This window comes from Trichosurus vulpecula, chromosome 1 (assembly GCF_011100635.1).
Source record: "Trichosurus vulpecula isolate mTriVul1 chromosome 1, mTriVul1.pri, whole genome shotgun sequence".
NCBI classification, from domain to species: domain Eukaryota; kingdom Metazoa; phylum Chordata; class Mammalia; order Diprotodontia; family Phalangeridae; genus Trichosurus; species Trichosurus vulpecula.
Genome location: NC_050573.1, coordinates 424113511 through 424139669, shown reverse-complemented (window position 1 = coordinate 424139669; position 26159 = coordinate 424113511). Strand labels below are relative to the sequence as shown.

At 39.2% G+C, this 26159-nt stretch overlaps 1 protein-coding gene and 1 pseudogene across 1 annotated transcript in view; one reads left to right on the top strand and one right to left on the bottom strand.

Annotated features, from left to right (window-relative positions):
* Positions 1-26159, top strand: part of PDE4D (phosphodiesterase 4D) — a 928932-nt gene that overhangs the window by 121245 nt on the left and 781528 nt on the right. The window lies entirely within an intron of this gene.
* Positions 23391-25492, bottom strand: LOC118851836 (annotated as a pseudogene).

The window sequence follows — 26159 nt, the reverse complement described above, 5'->3', positions numbered from 1 at the left end:
TTTTGACTTTATTTTGGTATATGGTGTAAGATATTCATCTATGCTCAGTTTCTGCCCTACCATTTTACAATTTTCCCAACAGTTTTTGTGAAATAGTGAATTCTTAGCCCAGAAGCTGGATTCTTTGGGTTTATCAAAGAGTAGATTACTATAGTTGGGTGACTTCTCCATCTTGTGTACCCATCCTATTCCACTGATCCACAACTCTGTTTCTTAGCCAGCACCAGGTAGTTTTGATGACTGCTATTTTATAGTACAGTTTAATATCTGATATGGCTAGGCCACCTTCCCTGGCATTTCTTTTCATTAATACCCTAGATATTCTAGACCTCTTGTTCTTCCAGAGGAATTTTGTTATTATTTTATCCAGCTCTGTAAAATAAGTTTTTGGTAGTTCGATTGGTACAGCACTGAATAGATTAATTTAGGTAAAATTGTTATTTTTATTATATTAGCTAGGCCTAACCATGAGCAACTGATATTTTTCCATTTATTTAGATATGACTTTATTCATGTGAAATGTGTTTCATAATTATGTTCATATAGGCCCTGGGTTTGTCTTGGCAGATAGACTCCCAAATATTTTATAGAGTCTACAGTAGCTTTGAATGGAATTTATCTTTCTGTTTCTTGCTGTTGGGCTTTGTTAGTAATGTATAGGAATGCTGAGGATTTATGTGGGTTTATTTTTATATCCTGCAACTTTGCTAAAATTGTTTATTATTTCAAATAGTTTTTTACTTGATTCTCTAGGATTCTCTAAGGAAATCATCATATCATCTGCAAAAAGTGATAATTTAGTTTCTTCTTTGCCTATTCTAATTCCTTCAATTACTTTTTCTTCTCTTATTACTACAGCTAACATTTCTAGTACCAAATTGAATAGTAGGGGTGATAATGGACATCCTTGTTTCACCCCTGATCTTATTGGGAATGTATCTAACTTATCCCTATCACAAATAATGCTTGTTGGTGGTTTTAGGTAGTTGCTATTTATAATTTTAAGGAAGACTCCATTTATTCCTATGTTTTCTAGTGTTTTTAACAGGAATGGGTGTCGTATTTTGTCAAAGGCTTTTTCTGCATCTATTGAGATGATCATATGGTTTCTGCTAGTTTTGTTGTTGATATGATCAATTATACTGATAGTTTTCCTAATATTGAACCAGCCTTGCATTCCTGGAATAAATCCTACCTGGTCATAGTGTATTGTTCTCGTGATAAATTACCGCAGTCTTTTTGCTAATATTTTATTTAAAATTTTTGCATCAATATTCATTAGGGAAATTGGTCTATAATTTTGTTTCGCTGTTTTGACTTTACCTGGTTTGGGTATTAGTACCATATTTGTGTCATAAAAAGAATTTGGTGGGACTCCTTCTTTACCTATTTTCCCAAATAGTCTATAAAGTATAGGAATTAATTGTTCTTTAAATGTTTGATAAAATTCATGCATAAAACCATCTGGCCCTGGAGATTTTTCCCTAGGGTCATTGATTGCTTGCTCAATTTTTTTTTCTGAGATGGGGTTATTTAGAAATTTTACTTCCTCTCCTGTTAACCTGGGCAATTTATGTTTTTGTAGATATTCATCCATATCCCTAAGGTTGTCAAATTTATGGGCATACAATTGGGCAAAATAATTCCTAATTAGTGTTTGATTTCCCCCTCGTTAGAGGTGAACTCACCCTTTTCATTTTTGATACTGGTGATTTGATTTTCTTCTTTCTTTTTTTTAATCGAAGTGACCAAAGGTTTATCAATTTTATTGTTTTTTTTTCATATATCCAACTCTTGGCTTTATTTATTAGTTCAATAGTTTTCTCAGTTTCAATTTTATTAATCTCTCCTTTGATTTTCAGCATTTCTAATTTGGTATTTAATTGGGGATTTTCAATTTATTCTTTTTCTAACTTTTTCAGTTGTATGCCCAATTCATTGATCTCTTTTTTCTCTGTTTTATTCATGTAAACATTTAGAGATATCAGAGTATGCTATTCCCTTCTTGAACCAGATCAGATGACAGTAAAGCTCAAATACTGCTCTTCTCCCTCCCTTCTTTCCCTCTACTATAATGTGTTTTTGTGCCTCCTCATTTGATTTCATTTACCCTTTTCTACTACCTCCTTACCTCTTCTCCCATATATCAGTTATTTTATACAGACATCCATAGTCTATGTGTATTCCTTTCAATTGTCATGATAGCCGTACTATTCTCAAGATTGACAAAGATACATACATATATATATATATATATATATATATATATATATATATATATACATATACACACACACACATAACATACATAAAATGATGTAATCCTATATAAAGATGTAAATAATTTGCCCTTATTGATTAATAAGTTTTGTGGGGTTTTTTCCACTTTTTATGTCTCTCTTGGGTTTTGTATTTGAAGATCAAATTTTCCATTGAGTTCTGGCCTTTTCATCAGGAAGGTCTGGAATTCCTTTGATTCATTGAATGTCCATCTCCTTGCCTGAAAAAATTATGCTTACTTTTGATGGGTAGTTGATCCTTGGTTGTAGTCCCAGCTCCTTTGCCCTTCAGAATATCATATTTCAATTTCTCCTGTCATTTAATGTAGAAGCTGAAAGCTCCTACATGATCCTTACTATAGTTCCACGATATTTGAATTGTTTCTTTTTGGCTGCTTGCAGTATTTTCTCCTTGACTTTGTAATTCTGAAATTTGGCTATAATATTTCTTGGGGTTTTCAATTTGGGATCTCTTTTAGGGGGTCATCGGTGGGTTCTTTCAATGACTATTTGACCCTCTGGTTCTAGGGCCTCTGGGCAGTTATCTTTGATAATTTCTTCAAAGATACTGTCAAGGCTCTTTTTTTCATCGTGGATTTCCGGTAGACCAATAATTCTTAAATTGTCTCTCCTGGATCTATTTTCCAGGTCAGTTGTTTTCCCAGTCAGATATTTCAAATTTGTTTCTATTTTTTCATTCTTTATGTTTTGTTTGACTACTTCTTGATGCCTCATAGAGTCATTAGCTTCCACTTGCTCAATTCTAAATTTTTAATGAGTTGCTGTCTTCATTTTGCTTTTGAGTCTCCTTTTCCAGTTGGTTGATTTTACCTCTCAGGGTGTCATTTTCTCTATTTAGATTCTGAATCTCCATAGCCATTTTGCCAATATTTAAGGACTTGATTTCGTCAGTGGATTTTTTTTCCTTTTTTTTCCATTTTTTCTTCTACCTCCCTAATTTGGTTTTTAAAATCCTCCTTTAGCTCTTCCCATAATGATTTTTGGGCTTGAGACTAGCTCTCATTCTCTTTTGAGGTATGAGATGTGGGTACAATGTCATTGCTATCCTCTTCCAAATTGTATTTTGATCATGCCTGTCTCCATAAAACGAATCAATGGTCCTCAGGTTTTTTGTGTTTTTCTTCATGTTGGTCAGCTTTTTCCTGGCTTTACAGTAAATTTCTGCTTTTGGGGCCTAGGGCTCTCTGTCCCAGGTTTCTTCTTCTGGGGATCGTGAGTCTAGTTCCTGGCTTTGCATATTATAACCTTCAGTTTCCTGAGGTGTGGGGGAGGGGTCTGGCTTCCTGAAGTCTCCTCTATCCCTTGGGGCTGCTCTCCAGCACTGTTGCTCTTCAGCAATGGTCTCAGCTATTTGTTGTTTGTGCTGTTATCTGCCACTTCCCCTGGGAGTGCAAGGGTATGTCTGGGCTCCTGGTGTTGACCCCTGCTGGCTCTGCCCCTCTGTGACTCAGGAACTCCCACTGCTCAGCCACTGAAGCCCCATTTCTGTCTCCTCTATTACAGTGTTTTTTCCTGAGGAATTCTTGGGGGGGGGCAATTAGAGCCTTTCACCGGGCCATCATGTCTCCTGGAAGTTTAAGAAGACACGTTTTATACCTTTGGGCTACAAACCTCAGGAGTTGATGTCTCAGGGCCTGTGGCCCTGCGCTGCTGTCTCTGGTCCCTTCCACAGACTCCCATCAGGGATCTCTGCCGGTTTTGGGCTCCCTGCTTTCTCCCAGCCTGTCTCACTGGTTGGTTTCAGCAGCTTCTTCTGCTTTGGTGTTGTCTGGAGCAGCTCTGCACGCTGAGTGCTCTCCCAACCTACAGATTCATCCCATCGACCTTTCAGACTCTCCTGGCTTGGAAATTTGCCCCACTCAGACTGCTCACAGTTTCTAATGCTCTTAAATCTGCCCAGATTCACTTTTTTATATGTATCTGACGGAGCTTGTATGGCCCTCTTGGCTCCACCCTCCAAATTAGCAAATTTTAAACAGTTAGAACTGTGCATTTTGGTCTGTTGGTTGCCTTGTCCAGAGTGTTCAGGAAAGGAGATCACAAAAAAAAGTTGACTGAAAAAAGGTCCTTGGATTTGGTTTGTTGCTCACACAATCCTCAGGCATATCCCTTCCTCCACCATAGATTCTCCTCCTCTTGGAATCAGCAGAGCAGTGGGCAGGTCATCTGAGAGAGTGCAGAGTGACCTCATTAGCCACCTTGCTTCTCTGGGCAGGTGCTTGCTACGTGAGGAGATTTTGCTGAATGCATTTAGTGAGCATACAGGAGATATTTCCTCCAGAATTTGCTAGCTTCAGAATCTCATTTCCAGCTTGCTCTTACAGCTAGAGTTGAAAAGAACACCCAGAATGGGAACCGTGGTTCAGGTCTGGGCTGACTGTGGGCAGCACATGTTGGAAAATGCTCCTTACACTCAGAGGAAGGGGAAAAAGGAGGCGAGCAGGACTTCCTTCCCCCTGCCCCATTACTTTGTACCCTAGCTTCCTCATCTGTAAAATTACTGGGTATGGGGCAGCTAGGTGGCGGAGCAAGTAGAGCACCGGGCCTGGAGTCAGGAGGGCCTGAGTTCAAATCTGGCCTCAGATACTTGGCACACTAGCTGTGTGACCTTGGGCAAGTCACTTAACCCCAATTGCCCTGCCTTCCCCCCTCTGAAAGAAAAAAAAAAAGATTAAAAAACATGACCAGGCTTTAGGGTCCTTCTAGCTCCATGGTCTAGGAATCTATGACCCTTACTGCCTCTACTGTGTCTCTCTGTGTGGTGTACAGATGACCACATTTCCTTCTTTGAATGATTAAATTCTGGTTGAATCATTTACATTCCGTTACTGTTTAAGCTTCTTGAGGGCAGGGACTATTTTTGAGTATTTGCCTCTCTTTCCTTCCCTCAGCTTAACATAGTGCCTGGCACATAGGAAGCACTGAAGTAAGTGCTTGGCGATTGAGCATCAGCATATCATTTCTGAGCCTCAATTTCTCCATCTGTAAAATGAAAGGTTGGGACTGCATATCCTCTAAAGTCTCTTCCAGCTTTAACCCCCATGATCCTTTCATCTATGAGCATTTTTGGATGGCTTTGCAACATGAAAATCCTAACCTATTCTTCAAGACTAGATCAAGAACTTTCTTATCTGGGAAGCCTTCCTTTGTCCACACCCCTCACCCCCATTCCCTCAGGAATAAAAGAACTTTCCTTCTTCTCACTTCACATATTCCTTTGTATTTTTCTTGTTCTTTGAAAGGCAGTATGGTATCGCAGAAAAAGCTTGGGACACAATGTCAGTAGAAACTGGGCTTCAAATTCTGTTTCTGGTATTTGTTAGCTATGTGACCATGGGGATCTCTGGATCTCAGTTTCCTCATTTAAAAAATTTAGACCTCTGATTTCATTGGTATTTGGGTCAGGGGTATATTGGTATGAGCACACTAGTTCACTGAAAGTTGAAGTGACTTGTTTATCACATGTCAGTTGTGAGACTTCTCTATCTGAGCATGCTCTCTCTCTCTCTCTCTTTCCTCAGCTATAAAATAGGGTTCAGGGGTATGCCAGAGCCAGCTTGTATCAACTCTTGAAATCCAATTGTTAAATTTTCAATGTGAGCATTTATATCTCGGAAATTGGCAAATGCTGCAAATCAGAGATTGATTTATTGATCAAGACAAAGTGATGGAGAAAATGTTAATTAAGCAGATTAAACTTAAAAGTGTGTTGTGGGTACATTACCATCCCCCTAGCCAGTCATTAAACATTTACCAGCACAGCCCTGGATTTATAGTAGGGCCTCCCTCCCAGGACTGCCACTAAGATCAAATGAGCCAAATATTTGCAAAGTACTTTGTGGTGCTTATTATGCGTCCAGCACTGTGGATAGAAATAGAAAAGGAGAGACGGCCCTTGCTTTCAAGGAGATTTTATTTTAACTTGTTGAGAAAATACATGAAAGAAAATTCAGCTTCAAGGTCAATGGAAGGCCCAAAAGTCCAAAGGGGGCATCAAGTGGGGTGCATGGCAAGGACCAAGAGTGCTCGGGTACATAAGCAGCCCACGTGACAGTGCCAGGGGACTGCAAGGCATAGACACATATAGTAAGGCCTGAAAGACCTTAAGATGTAACAGCAGGGTAGATAGTAAGACCTGGTGGTTTTCTATCTTATTAGAAAGAATAGTTTTTAATTTGAGAGTCATCCAAGCTCATCTAAGCAGTGTGAGCCTGCGGGGGGGAAAGACCAAGCAAAAGGGAAAGTTGTATCAGGACTTCTGGCTACCCTGCCATCCTGGGTAGGTTATTATATAATTACTTCATAAGCATCATTTATTCCCTTTTACGGCCTTGAGAAAATATTGTACGTTCTCCTCTCCACCCCCACCCTCCCACTGAAAACTCCATAAAGACCTTAGCTTAATTATATTTGTGTCTCCCTTTGCGTCTAGTACAATACTTTGAAAGTAAAGTGCTCAATGAATAAAAGAATGCTTTAAGTGCCTAAGAGATAGTGAAGTCAGCCTTGGAGTTAGGAAGACTTAGATTCAGGGTCTAACTGATATATACTAGTTTTGTGTTCAGGGATAAGTTATTATAACTCTCAGTGCCCTTAGTCAACCCTCTAAGATCATAAGTGATTGAAGAGTTAATGGTCTACACTAGCGGAGGGAGTTTCTACCCTGGGAGTCCACACATTCCTAAGACCATAGATTAAGTGCTAGCAGAGACTTTAGAAGTTATCGGTTCTGATCTATCATTTTACAAATGAGAAAATGAAGGCCCAGGAAAGTTAAATAACTTATCCCGTGTCACACAGTTTGTGTCTGTTTGTGTCTGAAGTGAAGTGGGATTTCTAAATCCAAGGCCAGCAACATATCCATTATACTATGCTCTCCCCAGTATTGTTTCCTAAAATGATGAAATCACAGATCCTTACCAAAAATTTTATTTTTGAGTGTCTACACTGAGCTAAGCCCTACTCAAGTGATTGTTCATTAGCCACATGGGACTAATGTTGGTCAATGGGATCACCAGCCCCATCTGACCTCATCACTATTAATTGAAAAGCCAGAACTCAGTGTGAATATGGCAGTGCCCAGGCCACCATTTGGGGAGCAGATGTTGGGGCTGCTGTTGTAGTTTGTGTTTTAAAAATATATTTGCTGTGAGGAACACTTGGTTGCTAATATTCTCTCTCTTTTATCTTTCTATTTTAGGTAAGTACAGTACCATTTATTGAAGCTCTGTAGATTGGTAAGTCTTTTTGTTGTGCTTTTCCTGCCGATTTACATACTTGGAGAGCAGAGAATGGATGAAATGCTTATCATGATTCAACAGATGCCATTATTTTATTCAAGATGAGGTTTGGAGAGATAACTGAGTATATCTTTAACACTTGTCATCTATTTTGGATCTTTGGCAGAAAAAATACATCCATTATTTTAAATTGTATAAAATGCTGTGTTTAATCTAAATACTTGGAGAGCGAAGCTTTCGTTTTGATAGAAGAAGGAAGGAATAATTGTGCCAATATTTTAGATGAAACATGAAGAATTTACTCTCAGTTAGAAAGCATAAATACCTCACTGAAATAAAAAGAACACTGTTCATTTTTCTGCCTGACAAAAGGGAAGTAATTAATTTGTCATCTTAGAAAAGATGTTTAGAAGATGAACTGACATACATTAAAGGAGGGGATCTTGCAAAGGATCAAGGGAATTGACCCTGGATGAACGCCTGTCAGAGATGTTGTAGAGAAACTGGGAGGGAGTTGAATTAAATGCCCTCTAAGATATTGTGATTTTGTGTGCTGCCATTATGCGTCTTGACCCAAGCCTGAATTGGAGGAAATGATCAAGCAATATGGTGCCAACCTATCTTTCCATCCTTATTTCTTACTCTTCTCCAACACGTGCATGCTCAGGGCTGCTGGCAAACTGGAATATCTGTCATGATTTGTTGTCTTCTTGTCTTTGAGGCTTGGCTCATACTATTTCCTCTGCCATTAAAACAACGTATGGGTTTGCATTTTTCCTAAAACATTTAATGTCTGTGACCTTAACAAATTGCCTTTTTGGGGGTGTGTGTCAGTTTCTTTCTTAGTCAAATGAAGGTATTCCCCTTTAGAGAAGTTTTGATCTTCAGAAGCATTGATGCTCATAAAATAATTGTAAAGTACCATATAAGGGAAATTATTTTTAAGCTCATTTTTGTTAAAGCAGTTATTGGGATCGTCCCTCCCTCCCTCCATCCCTGCCCCTGAAAAACTATTTTCTTTTCGTATTACAGTTTAAAGTTTCAAAACACTTTTCATATGATAATTCTTTGAAGGAAGTAGTGGAAATATTATTGGACCCATTTCCTAGATGAGGACCCTGAGACTCAGATTAAATAAATTGACTAAGACCACGTAGTTAGGAAACAGCAAGTCTGAGGTTTGAACTAAGTCTGATGACTGAAATCTGGGGTCTTTCTTCTGAATGCAGCAAACCCTCTGTGCCATGGTAGTCTCTGGTTCAAGGGTTGCATTGTTATTGTTTTTAGCTGTTTTTAGTAAATGTGTATTAAATGGCTCCTTTGAGATCACTTCTAATTCTCATACTCTGTGATTGTGTACAAATACCTCTTAGCTGTCTTTGAGTAGATTGTATTTCATGTCCTAAGGTCACCTTTGCTAAGGACTCTAGAACTGAGTGAATGTCCAGCTGTACAGCTTAAATAGCTCTATATTCCAGATATATTGATAATTTTGCAGGTGGTCATGAGTTTTTTTATTATCTATGTCTCCAAATCATTATATAACTATATATTATATAACCATAGTATTATATAGCCATAATTATATAAATATAAATCATTATATAAAAACTTTCCTATATTCTTTGTCCAGAAATGGCTAAAATGGGCAATTTGCTTTTCATAGAAATTACGATCATTTATAGCAATGTAACACCCCCTTACTGTGGCACTTCCCCAAATATCTCTGGCCAGATGGATCTCCAGAGGGTAGCTCACCACTATTCCTGAGGTTATATCACGTCGAGGGACTATGTTTCTAGCACTGTTGCTTATGAGTCCCCATCAGTGTGCATCTCAAACAACCTGACATCCAGATTTAACTAGCATTTACAAAAGGTATCTACGAAGATAGAATGGTAACAAGAGCTGGTACAAAACATTCCTCCCTAGCTGGGCAGGACTCACTTTCTCATGCACACACAAGGTATGTAGAGAAGGTAGGGTCCAAATTTAAGTACAATAATGATGAGGTACACAAGAACAGAATTCATGTGGCAAAGGGATATCTCCCAGTTCCTGGCTATTGGAAGTCCTTTTCTCCTTGCAGAGACCTCAACAAGTTCCCTTAAGAGCAATACTATGTTGGGATCCAAGGGTCAGTGCCTCTGCTGATCCACAGACAGCCCTTCTCTGTGCCAAAAGGGGGTTTCAGTTCCTGCGGATGTCACCTTCCTCAAGTGACTTTCCACATCTGTCTTCAAGTTCTTTTTCCATCATCCACCAATATTGTTCCATTAGCGATTGTGTCATCACCTCTGGTCATCAGTAGGACCTCTACTGGGACCTTCTGGCTCTCCTGAAATGACTAGGTTGCTTGACCCCTCCCATCTTGGAAATACTTCTTCACTTAAGATCAGGAAAGGATAAACACAAAGGAAAAAGAAGCATGATATGCTTACAGATACGTGGCAGCTTGGTGGTAGATATGGTAGCTACCTTTGATCAAGTCGTCAACCCTGAGCTACAAACCTATTGCAGAAATTTCCTGTTTAATTTCCTTTTATAATTTGTTATGGTACTTTGAATAGGACACTAATCTTGTCAACTTCAAGACAGGAGTGGTGGGAGGAGAGAAATATAACTTCTTTTCTTGGGAAACTTTGTGTTTGCCTTTGGTATGATGTAGGCCACTTTTTGCTCTGAGCCAGATATGTTGTCTATTGCTGGTCCACTTTCTTCAATAATATTGTCATGGGGCCAGGTGAGAGGATGGAGAATATAACAGTCCCTTTGGGATCACTTCTCCCTTCCCCTCTTGATGCCTTCTGGTACAGGTGGAAGTGGTTTGCACCTGCAAGATACTACCAAGCTTAGAATTCTCCTTTACTACTGGACTCACTTGGTGTTTTTACATATAAGTTCAGGATATGTCTGATTCTTGTACCCAATCACAAACTTTGTATTTTATCCATTGGCCCCATGATCCTGTCAAATTAAGGGTTTCTGTCTTTCTGTTACCCTCGCCTTCTCCTCTCTCTCTTTCTGTCTCTCTCTCTCTCTCTGTCTCTCTCTCTCTCTCTCTCTCTGTCTCTCTCTCTCTCTCTCTCTCTCTCTGGAAATTCATTGATTCCTAGTTTACTCTGTTGATATACTCTCTCTGCAGTTAGCCATTTGCTGTCCTCAGCAAATTAACTAAAGTGCTTTTCACAAAGTCCGTATCACAAGTCCTTGATATCTCTCTAGTGACTTTGGAAGGGTTCAAGCATTGTCATTTTGCCATTGTCTTTTATACTAAAGCGTTTCAGAAAAGTCCACGTGGTACAGATCACAGTTGGGAAATTGACATTCCAATACTTCCAAATACTTGATTTGTTGTCCCTCAAAAGTGTTTCTCCTTAGGCTATTGTTATGATGACTTAGGTGTTGGGAAGGATGCACCCTGACCATTATTTCATTGATGTTAGGAGATTCTACTTAGATAATTCTCTCTACCTATGTAGATCTATCACATATAGTCTTAGAGAGCTGCCTGCAGAAACACCAAGGGTTACACAGTCAATATGTGTCAGAGGCTAGTCTTGAATCTAGGTCATCCTGACCGTAAGAATGGCTGTCTAGTCACTATACTATGCTTCCTCTTAGTATGACTTATGATAATGACTCATGATAACTGTTATCTACTTAATGAGGTCCAGCTACTTTTGGTAAACACTCCTTACCCTTTTCAGCATTTGTTCAAACAACCAGGGGAGTCAGAATAACAAGGATAGTAGTCATATGACTTCCTTTTACCTTCATTTTGCACCTGACTGTTCTTTGTGTTTGATGGTCTAAAAGAACAATGTCTAAAAAGTAGCATCCTGCTCAATCCAAGTAGGAAGATGAGCTTTCTTTTAAGCTCAAAATGATGTTCAAATGCTGCCCCAAATCATCCAAGTGATCTAAAGCCTAATCCTTTTTTTTTCTGATAGGACCTGATTTCTCCTCTGACCAATGTGCATAATGTTCAAACTTACCCTTTTGTCATTTATTTTTGTACTGACAAGTCATTTAGACTAATTACTGAAGATTATAACTGTTGAGGCTTCCAAGGGACTTGAATTTGTGAAGCTTTTTCTCATCTCTATATGTCATTTTCTGTAATTGCAGACATTATGGATGTCATGTAGTCAATTACATTTACTGGGAAAATTACTGAAAATCTATAGTTTCTTGAGAAAGAAGAAGGTTTTATAAGTAACAGCATGGATCCCTGACTTTCTGGAAGAATCTTGAATTCATATCAAGTTTATGACTATTATCTTTGTCTAAATTAGAGAAAGAGCATTGAAAATGAAATATTTTCCAATTTGAAATGTAACGTCGAAAATTTATGACAAATCTGCATGACTCTTTCCAGTGATTGATTACATATTTAGATTGTTTTTTCTAGTTCTGTTTTTAATTATTTGTGGCTGAGGAGACCACCCAGGTACATTTAGAATAAACAGCAGATGCTTATAGATTTTGTAAACATCTTTCTAGTAATGTTTCCAAAACTCTTGCCAAAGCAGGAAAAGGCCTCTTGAGTATTCTTTATCAAAGCTAGCCAATATGGGTATATTGACCTTTCTAATTGACACTACATCATTACAGGGCTGGGGATATGGTTGGATATTTGCTTTCAGAAATGTGTTTAGATGCCAAAAATAATAGCAATAATTTGAATTAGTATAACAAATTCTTGAAAAATACTCAAAGCACTCCACATAGATTGAATTCCATTTTCTCCGTTCCTATGGTACTAAGTGAAAGGTTTTAATATGGCCCAACCAAACATCAGCTACTGGTGGTGGTGGTTGTTATTGTTTTGGGGGCAGGTGGTGCTAATCTTCTGCCTTTGTGGATTATATATGTACCTCAATTTTTGAAAGCCAGATACCAAATTTCTTCTCATCTGTTAGTGTTTCCTCCTCCCCACAATCAATTCTTTGAATTTATTTTGTGTATGTATGTGTGTGCATATATACACAATACATGCATTTTCCCCTGACAGAACATAAGCTCCTTGAGGGCAGGGAGTATTTCACTTGTGTCTTTGTATTCTCAGTGCCTAATACATAATCAATGTTTAATTAATTTGTGTTTGTTGATAAGTTAACAGATTCTGATTGTTTAGATTTTCAGTTGTTTCATGGTTAAGTCATGGGAGGCAGAATCATTTGGTGAAAAGAGTGCTGGAATTGGATTCAGAGGACCTGGGTTCAAATGCTGCTTCTGCTTCTTACTACCTGTGTATCTTTAGGCAAGTCGCTTAAGTTCTCTAGACCTCAATTTCCCCATCTGTAAAGTTCATTTTTAAATTTGTGGTCCTCTTTTGATGGGCTTAAATAAGGTGGCCTTGCAATTAAATGCAAAGTCCTGAATGATCTGTGATATAGCTTCTTTCTTTTTTCTTTTTTTTAATTAAGATTTTTTATTTTTAGTTTACAACACTCAGTTCTGCATGTTTTTGAATTCCAGATTTTCTTCCCCTGTCTCCCTTTCCCCCTCCCCCCAAGACAGCATGGAATCCAGTATATTTTCTACATATAGCTTTGTGTTAAACTTATTTATACAATAGTCAAGTTGTAAAGAAGAATTATGACCAATGGAATGAATCAAGAGAAAGAAGAAACAAAACCAAGAAAAGGAAGGAAAAAAAGGAGAGCAAAAATTTTGCCTCAATCTGCATTCAGACTCCATAGTTCTTTCTCTAGATAGGTAGCTCTCTCCATCACAAGTCCTTTGTAGTTGTCTTTGAACCTTATATTGCTGAGAAGAGCCAAGTCTATCAAAGTTAGTCATCACAGAAGCAATGTATCTGTGGTTGTGTACAATGTTCTCCTGGTTCTGCTCCTCTCACTCACCATCATATCATGTAGGTCTTTCCAGGTTATTATGAAGTCCGTGTCTTCCCCATTTCTTATAGCACAATAGTATGCCATTATATTCATATACCACAACTTGTTCAGCCATTCCCCAATTGAAGGACATCCCTTTGATTTCCAATTTTTTGCTACCAAATATTGATATAGCTTCTTTCTTAACAACCTAGGATCTAGCCAAATGAAAGAACGGGAAAGAAAAAAGCCCTAGGACACTGAATCTCTTCTCTTCACTGACCTGACTTCATTACCCTATTTTGTTTCAAATCCTATTTTTGAAAATTCTGATGTGTATTACCCACCTCTCCACTAAAAAGTGTATCCAATGTGTTATCATGGCATGGGTGTGATCCAGGGCTCTCTTAGGCAATGCAAATAAATCCCAAGCTCTGATGGTCCTTACCAAATTGTAAAAGTTTCAAGTATAGGTCCAGTAGTGAATTGTGACTAGTGGCCACAGACCAACCTAAAGAAATTGGGTTGGCCAAAAGGTGCTGGATTTTTCATTCACAATGTGTAATGAAAACCATGCCCTCATTTATAGAGAAACTGTTATCTTCCACCAAAATTATACCTCTCTGGAGCCCTGAAGTGAGAAATGCAGTAGTACATTTCCCGACTTAGTGAATACCACCTATTGAACCTAAATTAATCTGTGTTGTTGTTGTTTCATGGCTGAGGATGCCAGGTTGTATCAAGTTACTCTGAATACAATGTTTGATTACATAGTACAGAAGTTATGGGTGACTGAGTTGAATGTTCATTGATTCCAATTTTTTAAAAACAAAGTCCTGATACTCTAAAGGTCAGATGCAGGGTGTGCATATATACATTTTTGACATGCTACAATGGAAAGAGTACTGACTCTGGGGTTAGGTCCTGGGGTCAACTCCCCGCTGTGATGCTTACTCATGGCAAATCATTTACTCGAGCCTCAGTTTCCACATCAATAAAATCAGGAGGATGAATTAGATGACCTCTTGAAATTCCCTTCCAGCTCTACATCCATGATTTCTGATCTATTTAATTCATTGGTCAAATAAATAGGGTTCTATTTAATCAAGGCTTTACTGTATGTGAACAAAACCTCATCAATTAGAAGTGCTTTTGCACTTTCTGCAATCATTCTTCACTTAATGAAAATATTCACTGTAAAATTCCTTTAAATGGCAAGCTCTTCTTGTGCATTTAAAGTTTTGATTAGCAAAAATTGGATATACATGCAACTCTGCAGGAGTACATTTATTGAATAAAATGAGATACACCAGTCTGGACTTAGGAATTAAGTAATATTAAGACAAAAAAAAACGGGCAGTAGAAGATATTTGCATGGGTGTTCATATACTAAATACAAGGCTTTGCATTCCTTCTGATATGACCCTTTTCTTTATTATGTCAGACCTGTTTGGATAAAAGAGAAAAGAAGCTTTGGTGGCTGCATCCATTGCTTCCTCTGCACTGGCACAGCCTACACTCTAGTTCTAGCCCTCATTAATTTTTTTTCTTCGACCATTACAAGAATCCATTGACTCTTAAAGCCAACCTAAATGGCCTATTTGCTTCCTAGTTCAATTCACCCTCTATGCAGTTGCCAGAATATCATCCTAAAGCACAGGTCTGTCAATATCATTTTTCTCCCCCAAAACTTTCAATGGATCCTTGCTGCTTTTAGGATAAAGTACAAAGTTCTTAATTTAGCATTTTAAAAAATAAGTTATATTGTTTTCACATCACAGTTATTAGTGGATAAACCATCATCCCCAAAATGAAACTTCTGGTCTGGAGTATGTCTAGAGCGCCTCAGATATCATATTCCCATGGAGGACCCTGAGGAGAAGATGACATATCCATTCTTGTGGAAGATTCTAGGGAGTTGCTTCCAAGAGAATCATGATGGTGTATAGAAAAAATACCTTGGATGGACTGACTGTAGAGCACGTATTGACATTCTGTGACTGGTTCTGATTGGCTATTCAGGTGTTGAAAGTTCTCTTTGATTGGCTATTGGGCAGCATTCAGAAAGTCTAGTCAGCTTCAACTACAACTACAACTACAACTACAACTACAATATCTATGCCTCACTTGGTGACTGTAACAACAATGCTACTTGCCATTACTACGGCTGTGTAAGGCCAATAACACCAGCACACAGGAGGGCTGCTAGCACAGGTTCTTTCATCTGCTTTTCTTAGGAAAGCAACTTTAAGGGGTTGCAATCTTACTTTATTTAAACATACCTGTATTATTTACTTAGTTCAGAAAAAGTCAGCACTTGAACTTCAGAGCAAATACAAACAGAAACTACAAACAGAGAAAATATAAACAGAGCAAATAACACAAATCAACAGACAGGCTTCTAGCTGTCTGACCAAAGCTATACATACATAGTTATCAAAGAGAGAAGCACCAACATCTGAGTTTTCAAAGCCAGAGGGCTTCTTAATGACTACCCAGAGTGTCCACACCAACACTCTGCCAATGAGTGAGCCCCCAAAGCAAAATCTCTCCTCCCACAGTTCTGGGAGTTCTAGCTTAATAGCTACCCTTACAGTATCTATACACTTTTTCAGGGCCTGAGGGCTTCACAACTCTTGAGGTCTTCACTCCTCTGGAGACCTAATTAGCAAAAGGATGTGGGACTTTCTACAAACAAAGGCAAGACTCACTCAAAGGCACTCGATTGTTGAGAAGCACTCTGAAAGATAAAACAGTAAAAAATCCCACTTTGCTTGCCCTTACAGTGACTACTTAGTTCATTATCATCCAGGGAAGAGAGTAGATTTTCCAGTCTTGGGAACGTTAGCCCCATGAATCTAGGAGTCAGGACCCAACCACGTTTTACAGTCAGCAAAGCATCATTGCCTCCACGGATCAAACAATGCCCTTCATAGTCTCTGTTCTAGCCAAACAATAGGCCTACTTGCATTTTCCCAGAATTTAGCATCCCATCTCCCACATCCATAACTTTTTATTATCCTCCCCAGGTGGATTCTCACCTCTGCCTCTTAAATCCATAGTTTCCTTCAAGTCTCATATGACACTTCCTACTAAGGTGAAATAAGGTTAGTCCTATACCCAATGTGCATGTAATAGCATGAGTGCTTATATGGGAGATGAGAAATGCTTATTATCCACATTTGGGAAAATTTTGACATGAACTTTTACCATGAGTATAATAGATTTTCCTGGAGCAGCTCCAGATGAAAGCAGCAAGCCAAAGAAAGAAAATTGCCCCATTTGGATTCAACTCCCAGGACGAATCCTGTGTTTATGTGGCCAGATCACAGATTTGAAAAACAAATTATTAAATATTCCAAAAAGCCTCCCTGAATTCAAACCATAGAGATAAAGGTAATACCTAGAATTCATCTCCAAGGTAACTCTTCAGGGTCCTGTGCATGACCATATGGGTGGGTGTATTAAAGAAACCCTTGTACCTTTTGTAGCAGTAATTAAAACCCTCTGCATAATTGGTAATCTTTTCCGTATGTGGGAAAACAGAGGCAGCTGGAAGTCTGGTTGCTTAGATATTTCTTTGCTCTTCACAAACCAGAAGAATATGTTCGTCTTATTGTGAATATAGCTGTCTCCTTAATCTTTGTGGGCTTCCTAACCTTCCCTAAGATATTAATGCAAACTGTTCATATTGATGAATACATAAGCCCAAGTAAACTTATAACCTAATAAATCACACTCTTCTCTCTGTAAATTCATAAAGTCAGTGAGACCAGCTTTGCAGATTCAACAGAAAGCCCAGGAATATCTCCTAGACATTAAAGCGACATTGCTCGCTTTCTGTAACAGCATCCACTTCTATGCAGGCTCTAAATTAGTAATCCTCATCACAAGCATATTTCACAGAAGCAACTGGTGTTATGAGTTTGAAAGCTAGCAGATTTATTGTCTACTAATGTCTAAAAAATGCTGTGGGTGTTGAAACTCATGCTGTTTAAAACATCACAGGATATAATATGAGCCATTTTAGTTTTTTCATTTTTATTGGAGCAGGAAATATTCATTTTAAAAAAGATCTTTAAAATGACTACTGCCTGAAATCCTGAATTAGTTTGAATTCTTATTTAGGAAGGAAAGACAAGAAGTAAATATACAGCATTCTTTAGAGCAAGGGGCCTTAACTTGGAATCTTTGAACTTGTTTTTTCTTTAATATTTTGATAATTATATTTCAATATAACTGTTTCCTTTGCAATCCTATGTATTTTATTTTATGCAATTAAAAACTTGATTCTGAGAAGGGGTCCATAGGCTTCACCAGCTTGCCAAAGGGGTCCATAGCACAAAGATGGCTAAGGACCCTCTCTGCGGACTATTATTCTGGCATCTATAGGTTTGATAAGTGATTTAAAGAAACAAATGGTTGCAAGTTTAGCATTGACACTGATGACCACTAGTTCTTGCTTGATTCTCCAGCCTTCCTCTTCTTCTAAGGACATAGTCTTCCAGTTCTTCTCCTGACCTGTCACCCAGGTCTGTTCTCTAAAGCTTTCTTATCTGGCTTTCTCTGTGTCTTCTTGTCATCTTTCTGATGCCTTAATGTAGCAGTACCCTAAGGTTCTGTTCTTGATTTTTCTCTTCTTTCTCTGCCTTCTACCTGGCAATCTTCTCTTCTTCCATAATTTTACTATAAATCACCTGGATGTCTTACTGATACCTCAAAGTAGACATGTCCAAACAAATAACCTCCCTCAGCCCTACATGGGAATACTTGTAGTTTTAAAAAATTGTACCTCTGAGGCGGAGCCAAGATGGCGGCTGGTAAGCACGGACTAGAGTGAGCTCCGTACCCAAGTCCCTCCAAAAACCTATAAAAATGGCTCTGAACCAATTCTAGAACGGCAGAACCCACAGAACAGCAGAGGGAAGCAGGGCTCCAGCCCAGGACAGCCCGGATGGTCTCTGGGTGAGCTCTATTCCACACGGAGCTGGGAGCTGGGAGCTGGGAGCTGGGAACGGAGTGGAGCAGAGCCCAGCCTGAGCGGCGTGGACGATCCAGACCGGAAGCCGGGCGGAGGGGGCCCTAGCGCCCTGAATATGTGAGCTGCGGCAGTTACCAGACCCCTCGACCCACAAACACCAAAGACTGCGAAGAAGGTTAGTGGGAAAAGCTGCGGGAGTGGAAGGAGTTCGCGGTTCAGCTTCCAGCCCCAGGGGCAGCGGAGGTGGGGCAGCTACAGCTGTTGTTACTTCCGGCTCCAGGCCCACCTGGTGGGAGGAATTAAGTGGCGGATCGCAGCAGGGGTGCACAGCCTGCCGAAGATCTGAGCCCAGTCTGGACTGGGGGTCCTTGGGGAAGGAGGAGTGTGGCTCTGACAGAGCTGGCACCTCCCCCCCAAACGTAGAACATAGAACTCTGTAATCTACAAGCAGTCATACCCCACTGAAAAACTCAAGGGTCAAGTTAGTTAGTTGGGAATATGGCCAGGACGCGAAAACGCGCCCAGATTCAGTCTCAGACTTTGGATTCTTTCTTTGGTGACAAAGAAGACCAAAACATACAGCCTAAAGAAGACAACAAAGTCATAGAGCCTACAACCAAAGCCTCCAAGAAAAACATGAACTGGCCCCAGACCATAGAAGAACTCAAAAAGGATTTGGAAAAGCAAGTTAGAGAAGTAGAGGAAAAATTGGGAAGAGAAATAAGAAGGATGCGAGAAAACCATGAAAAACAAGTCAATGACTTGCTAAGGAGACCCAAAAAAATACTGAAAAATACACTGAAGAAAACAACACCTTAAAAAATAGACTAACTCAAATGGCAAAAGAGCTCCAAAAAGCCAATGAGGAGAAGAATTCCTTGAAAGGCAGAATTAGCCAAATGGAAAAGGAGGTCCAAAAGACCACTGAAGAAAATACTACTTTAAAAATTAGATTGGAGCAAGTGGAAGCTAGTGACTTTATGAGAAATCAGGATATTATAAAACAGAACCAGAGGAATGAAAAAATGGAAGACAATGTGAAATATCTCCTTGGAAAAACCACTGACCTGGAAAATAGATCCAGGAGAGATAATTTAAAAATTATTGGACTACCTGAAAGCCATGATCAAAAAAAGAGCCTAGATACCATCTTACAGGAAATTATCAAGGAGAACTGCCCTGATATTCTAGAGCCACAGGGCAAAATAGAAATTGAAAGAATCCATCGATCGCCTCTGCAAATAGATCCCAAAAAGAAATCTCCTAGGAATATTGTTGCCAAATTCCAGAGCTCCCAGATCAAGGAGAAAATACTGCAAGCAGCCAGAAAGAAACAATTTGAGTATTGTGGAAACCCAATCAGAATAACTCAAGATCTGGCAGCTTCTACATTAAGAGATCGAAGGGCTTGGAATGCGATATTCCGGAGGTCAATGGAGCTAGGATTAAAACCTAGAATCACCTACCCAGCAAAACTGAGTATCATGTTCCAAGGCAAAATATGGACTTTCAATAAAATAGAGGACTTTCAAGCTTTCTCAGTGAAAAGACCAGAACTGAATAGAAAATTTGACTTTCAAACACAGAATCAAGAGAAGCATGAAAAGGTAATCAAGAAACGGAAATTGCAAGGGACTTACTAAAGTTGAACTGTTTTGTTTACATTCCTACATGGAAAGATGATGAGTATGATTCATGAGACCTCAGTATTAGGGTAGTTGAAGGGAATATGCATATATATATATGCATATATATATATATATATGTTTAAGTATATATATAAGTGAATGTGTATGTATGTATGTATCTATGTGTATATGTATGTATGTGTATGTATGTGTATATATATATATGTAAAAGAGAGAGAGCAGACACAGGGTGAGTTGAGGATGAAGGGAAGATATCTAAAAGAAATAAAATGAAATTAAGGGATGAGAGAGTAACATACTGAGAGAGGGAGATAGGGAGAGATAGAATGGGGTGGATTATCTCGCATAAAGGTGGCAAGAGGAAGCAGTTCTATGGGAGGAGGGGAGAGGGCAGGTGAGGGGGGAATGAGTGAACCTTGCTCTCATCAGATTTGGCCTGAGGGGGAATACCATACATACTCAGTTGGGTATCTTACCCCACAGGAAAGAAGAGGGAGGAAGATAAAAAAAAAAAATAAAAGGTGGGAGGATGATGGAGTGGAGGACAGATGGGGGTGGAGGTAATCAAAACAAACACTTTGGAAAGGGGACAGGGTCAAGGGAGAAAATTCAATAAAGCGGGATGGGTTGGGAAGGAGCAAAATGTAGTTAGCCTTTCACAACATGAGTATTGTGGAAGGGTTATACATAATAATACATGTGTGGCCTAGGTTGAATTGCTCAACTTCTTAGGGAGGGTGGGTGGGAAGGGAAGAGGGAAGGGAATTTGGAACTCAAAGTTTTAAAATCAGATGTTCAAAAACAAAAAAACTTTCTGTATGCAACTAAAAAATAAGACACACAGTCAATGGGGCGTAGAAATTTATCTTGCCCTACAAGAAAGGAAGGGAAAAGGGGATGAGAGGGGAGGGGGGTGATAGAGGGGAGGGCTGACTGGGGAACAGGGCAACCAGAATATACGCCATCTTGGAGTGGGGGGGGAGGGCAGAAATGGGGAGAAAATTTGTAATTCAAACTGTTGTGAAAATCAATGCTGAAAACCAAATATGTTAAAGAAATAAATTGCATTTAAAAAAAAAAATTGTACCTCTAATGGTACAGCGAGAAATAATATATATAGTAAGGTGAATTTGAGAGAATGACATAAATTAAGGGATGAGAAAGAGGAGTACACTGGGTGAAGAAGGAAAGGAGAGGCAGAATGGGGTAAATTATTGCACGTGAAGAGGCATGAAAAACATTACAGTGGAGGGAAAGATGGGATGGTGGGCCACGGGTATCACTTGAACCTTACTCTTATCAATATTGGCTCAAAGAGGAAATAATATACACGGTCAGTTAAATATAGAAATCTATCTTACCTGACAGGAAAGTAGGAAGGGAGGAGGGAAGGGGGGGCTGACAGAAGAGAGGGCAGACCAGGAGATCCAGTAGACAAAAGCAAAACACGGTTGAGGAGGGGAAAGGTGAAAGGAGAGAGAGGACAAACAGGAGAAAGAATAGGATGGAGGAAAATACATAGTTAGTAATCATAACTCTGAATGTGAATGGGATGAACTCTCCCATAAAATAGAAGCAGATAGCTGAGTGTAACCAGAATGGCCTTTGTTTTCTTTGAGTGACTCAGCTTACCTCATTGAGCCTCTGGATGCTGTGGCTTGCTCTTCCGGGGCAGGAAGTCCAGCCACCATACCAGGAATCAAAACTTCCTGTGTGATGAGTCATGGGGCTGGCTGAGGGGAGGTGTTAGCTCCAGAACCTGGTCTACGCTAGGGGGAGGGGCCACGTCAAGAACCAATTGGCCCTGGTCATTCAGGCGGCGCTTGATGATGTCAAAAACTCTATAAGAGGGGAGAGGACAGCTCGAAGCTCTCTCTTTCCTTTTCCGGTTGGTGTGGGAGCAAGCGGGGAGCGTGACTCTGGGCCAGCCCTTGCTCTCGGGCTGAGCCCAGATGTTGGTAACTATGAATTGTATTGGGTCTGTCTGTTGATATTTGTAATTTGTTTGTATTTTGATTTTGAGGTTCAGGGTGGTGGTTTGTTTTCCCCTGAACTAAATGAATGTTTTGAACCTCAGGGTGCTGGTTTTTTCCCCTGAAGTAAGTCAATGAATCTGTATTTGGTCTGTCTCTTGATGCTTGTCTGTATGCTCCCCTGAACTAACTGAATGCTGGCGTTTTCCCCTGAACTAAATGAATGTTGTCTGTATGCTAACCGAATGATGGATTAAAGTAAGCTGGTCAACCCCTTCACCGTGCTTTCCTTGTTTAAGCAGATAAAAAGAACCTGTGCTTTCCCGGCATCCCGGCAGCCCCCTGGGACCCAGCAGCGGGGGAGGGATCTTACGCCCCCATCGAAGCTGCTAGCTGGGTTGTTAAAACACTGAGTGGATCAAAACTCAGAATCCTATAATATGTTGTTTACAAGAAATACACTTGAAGCAGAGAGACACACACACAGAGTAAAGGTAAGGGGCTGGCACAGAATCTGTCATGCTTCAGCTGAAGTAAAAGAGATAGTAATCCTGATCTCAGACAAAGCAAAACCAAAAATAGACTAATAAAAAGAGATAAGGAAACTATATCTTTCTAAAAGGTACCGTGATAATGAAGTAATATCAATGCAAACATACATTCATCAAGTAGCGTAGCATCCAAATTCTTAAAGGAGAAGTTAAGTGAGTTATAGGAGAAAAGAGACAGCAAAATTATACTAGTGGGAGATCTTAACTGTTCCCTCTCAGAACTTGATAAATCCAACAAAAAAAATAAACAAAGAAACTAAGGAGGTGAATAAAATTTTATAGAAGTTATATATGACCAACCTTTGGAGAAAACTGAATGGGAATAGAAATGAATATACCTTTTTCTCTGCAGCACATGGCATCTACACAAAAAATTAACCATGTATTAGGACATAAAAACCTCAGAATCAAATATAGAAAGGGAGAAATATTATTCTTTTTAGATCATAATGCAATAAAAATTACATTGAAGAAAGGACAGTAGAAAAGTAGATTAAAAATTAATTGGAAACTAAATGATCTAATCCTAAAGAATAAGTGTGTCAAAGAAAAATCATAGAAACAATCAATAATTTCATTAAAAAGAATGACAACAATGAGATAACATACCAAAATTTATGGGATGCAGCCAAAGCAGTACTTAGGGGAAGTTTTATTTCTCTAAATTCCTACTTGAAGAAAATAAAGATCAGATCAATGAATTGAGAGTGCAACTAAAAAGCCTGTCTTCTTGTAGTGTCTAGTGTTGCTACCACCGACTTGGGCTGGGTCCATAATTCTGTTGTAACCTGCATCTTGCCTGGTTATCTTATCTGACTCTCCTTTCCTGCTAAGGTTTGTTTCCTTATAGTAATTAAAATCTTCTGCCACTGCCTTAGCTACTGCTACTACTGGAACAACCATAGCCATCTTGGTTACTTGGTTTAACAAAATATTGGCTCCCACCATAAAGAACAGAGCTCCTGCCTCCATAGTTCCCTCCTTTTGTGAAATTAAAGTTTGAAGACTGATTGTTGTAGTTTCCAGGGTCATCATCACCTCCAAAGTTGCTTCCATTACTGGCAAATCCATTGTAGCTATCTCCATTCCTGTCATATACTCCACCACCATGATTGCTGCCAAAACCACCATGACCACTGAAATTTTCTTTTTTTCTTGCAATTCAATTTATTTTTTAAAAATTATATCCTTTATTTTTATATCACCTTAATTTTCCAATACATACTTTTCCTTATCCGCACCTGGAAAGCTGTCCTTTGGAATCACAACAAAGAAAGGGGGGGCAGGGAAAGAGTTAAGTAAAATTAAACCTGAACAACAAAATCCACTGAATATGCAATATTTGACACCCTTAGTATACCACTTCTTCAATGAAAGGAGGGAGGTGAATTTTTCATCTGGGTCCCAAGTGATCATTATAAGTATTCAGCATTGAAGGTTTTGTTATTGTCGTAGCTATTGTGTGTGTGTTTTTGGCACTGATTACTCCATATCAGTTCATACATCTTCCTATGATTCTCTGAATTCTTCTTATTCATTGTTGATTAACCAAAAAAATTTTCCATTACATCCATGTACCACAATTTGTTTAGTCATTCCTCAATTAACGAGTAGCTGTTTAGTTTTCAGTTCTTGGAAAAAATGCCACTGGAACAATCCCAACTGCTTAGTACAGTTCCTGGGACATAGTAGCACTTATTAGATGCCTATTGAGTAATCGAGGGGTGTATACAGGGCCTTTCTTTTATCCTTGATCTCCTTGGGATATATACCTGTTTTCAATTCAGTTCAGTTAAATGGTAGGTATGAATCAACCCCTCCTGCCTTCCAAGGACACCCTCCTTCAAGAATGCCCCTCCCCCAGAGGTCTTCATTTTTTAGAACTATTCTCTTTCTCCAAAACCACCAAGAACCTCTTTTGTTCTACGTTATCCAGGAAGTCCTCAATCCTCTAGACCTCCTCTTCCAGAACTTACCACCCCCCACACACTTTTACAGCATCCTAGCTCTACTTTGTATAAGTCTAGAACTGTACTAGGCACAGTTACAGATTCATAGAAGCACAGGATTTTGAGCTGGAAGGAAACTTAGACATCGTATAGCCTAACCCCCTCATTTTAAGGATGAAGAAACTGAGGCCCCAGTATGGGAAATTACTTTCCTAAGATCACGCATCTAACTAGTACCAGAGACATGCTTTAAATCCATGTAGACAGCAGAGTACTGTGGACAGAACAATAGTTTGGTGTTAGAAGAGCAGGGCTTAAAATCTCACACTGCCATTTAGTACCAGCATGTTACCTGCCCTTTCAACCACTGAAGTTTTCACAATGGCCCAAGTTGTCATGTCCACCAAAGTCACCTCCATGACCACCACCAAAGCTTCCAGAACCACTTGTCCTTCTTTGACTGGATGAAACATGACATTTTTTGTTTAGTCAAGGTTCCCCTTACTTCACAACTGAGGCCATTCACAGTATGGTATTTTTCGCATAACAATCTTACCCACAGAGTCATGGTTAACAAAAGCCCTTCTCTTTGCCACTGCCTCAGTCAGTCATGAATCCAGTCATTTCAAACTTTCCTTTTGTTCTAAGTAGTTTCTTAATGATGTTCGTCTTCCATAATGCCATCCACAAAGATCTTTTTCACAGCTAAATCTTTGAAAGTCACCAGGTCTTTGAAAGGAGTCCTTTCTACAAACAGCTCTCTTTGATTCAACTCTGCCATCCACTTTGTGAAATCTTTCATTCATGGTGGCATCTACTTCTTCCACTCTGGCATATTTAACACAACCACAATCCCTAAAATTCTTGGTATCTGCATCCCTCATTATCACACAGTCCGTGAGTGCACCTCTTTTCTTAGATTCTTGTCTGTCATCTCGAAGCCTGAGTCTTCTTCAAAGAGCTTTTGCAATTGCACAGATTCCTCAGGGGACTCTGGCTTCCACATGGTGAGCGTGGTGATAAATACTTCCACAATCCTTCTCCACTAGTATCAAGGACAGAAAGGCACACCTGTCCATTTGAAAGAAGTGTGCGGTTTACTGTATTGTACTGCCTGTTGGTAGTACAATGTATGGGGAAGGACACCCACTGACATCAGGGTGTTTCAAGACTGCAGAGAGTCCAGAATTGAGTGTGACCAAGAAAAGAGATGTCAATGTGCTTCCGGCAAAGGGAATGCTCCCAAAAGATGAGGGGGAAGGCATATAGCTATAGCTATACAATTATTTATATCTATTAATCGACAGATAGATACAGGTCCTCTCCCACTTCAGCGCCAATCCTTGAGAACAAATTGATAGAGGGAGATGTGAATCATGGGGAAGCCTAAGCACATTCTCAAAGTCCACAGATAAGAAAAAAAACCAGATAGAGAGGGAGTATCCTCAAAATGGAACTGCTACCTGTGCAATCCTATCTGTTTAATTAGAAACAGAACTAGGTGCTTTATCTGGGAATGTAGAGTTCCTTTAATTCTATGCTTTTATTATTGTAGTGCTTTCATGAGTATTTGTTAGGTGAATACTTTGAAACATAGATCTATATTTATAAAACAATGGGCTTGTGATTATTTCTATGTTTTTATATTAAAAACTCAGTGTTAAGTGTGTCAT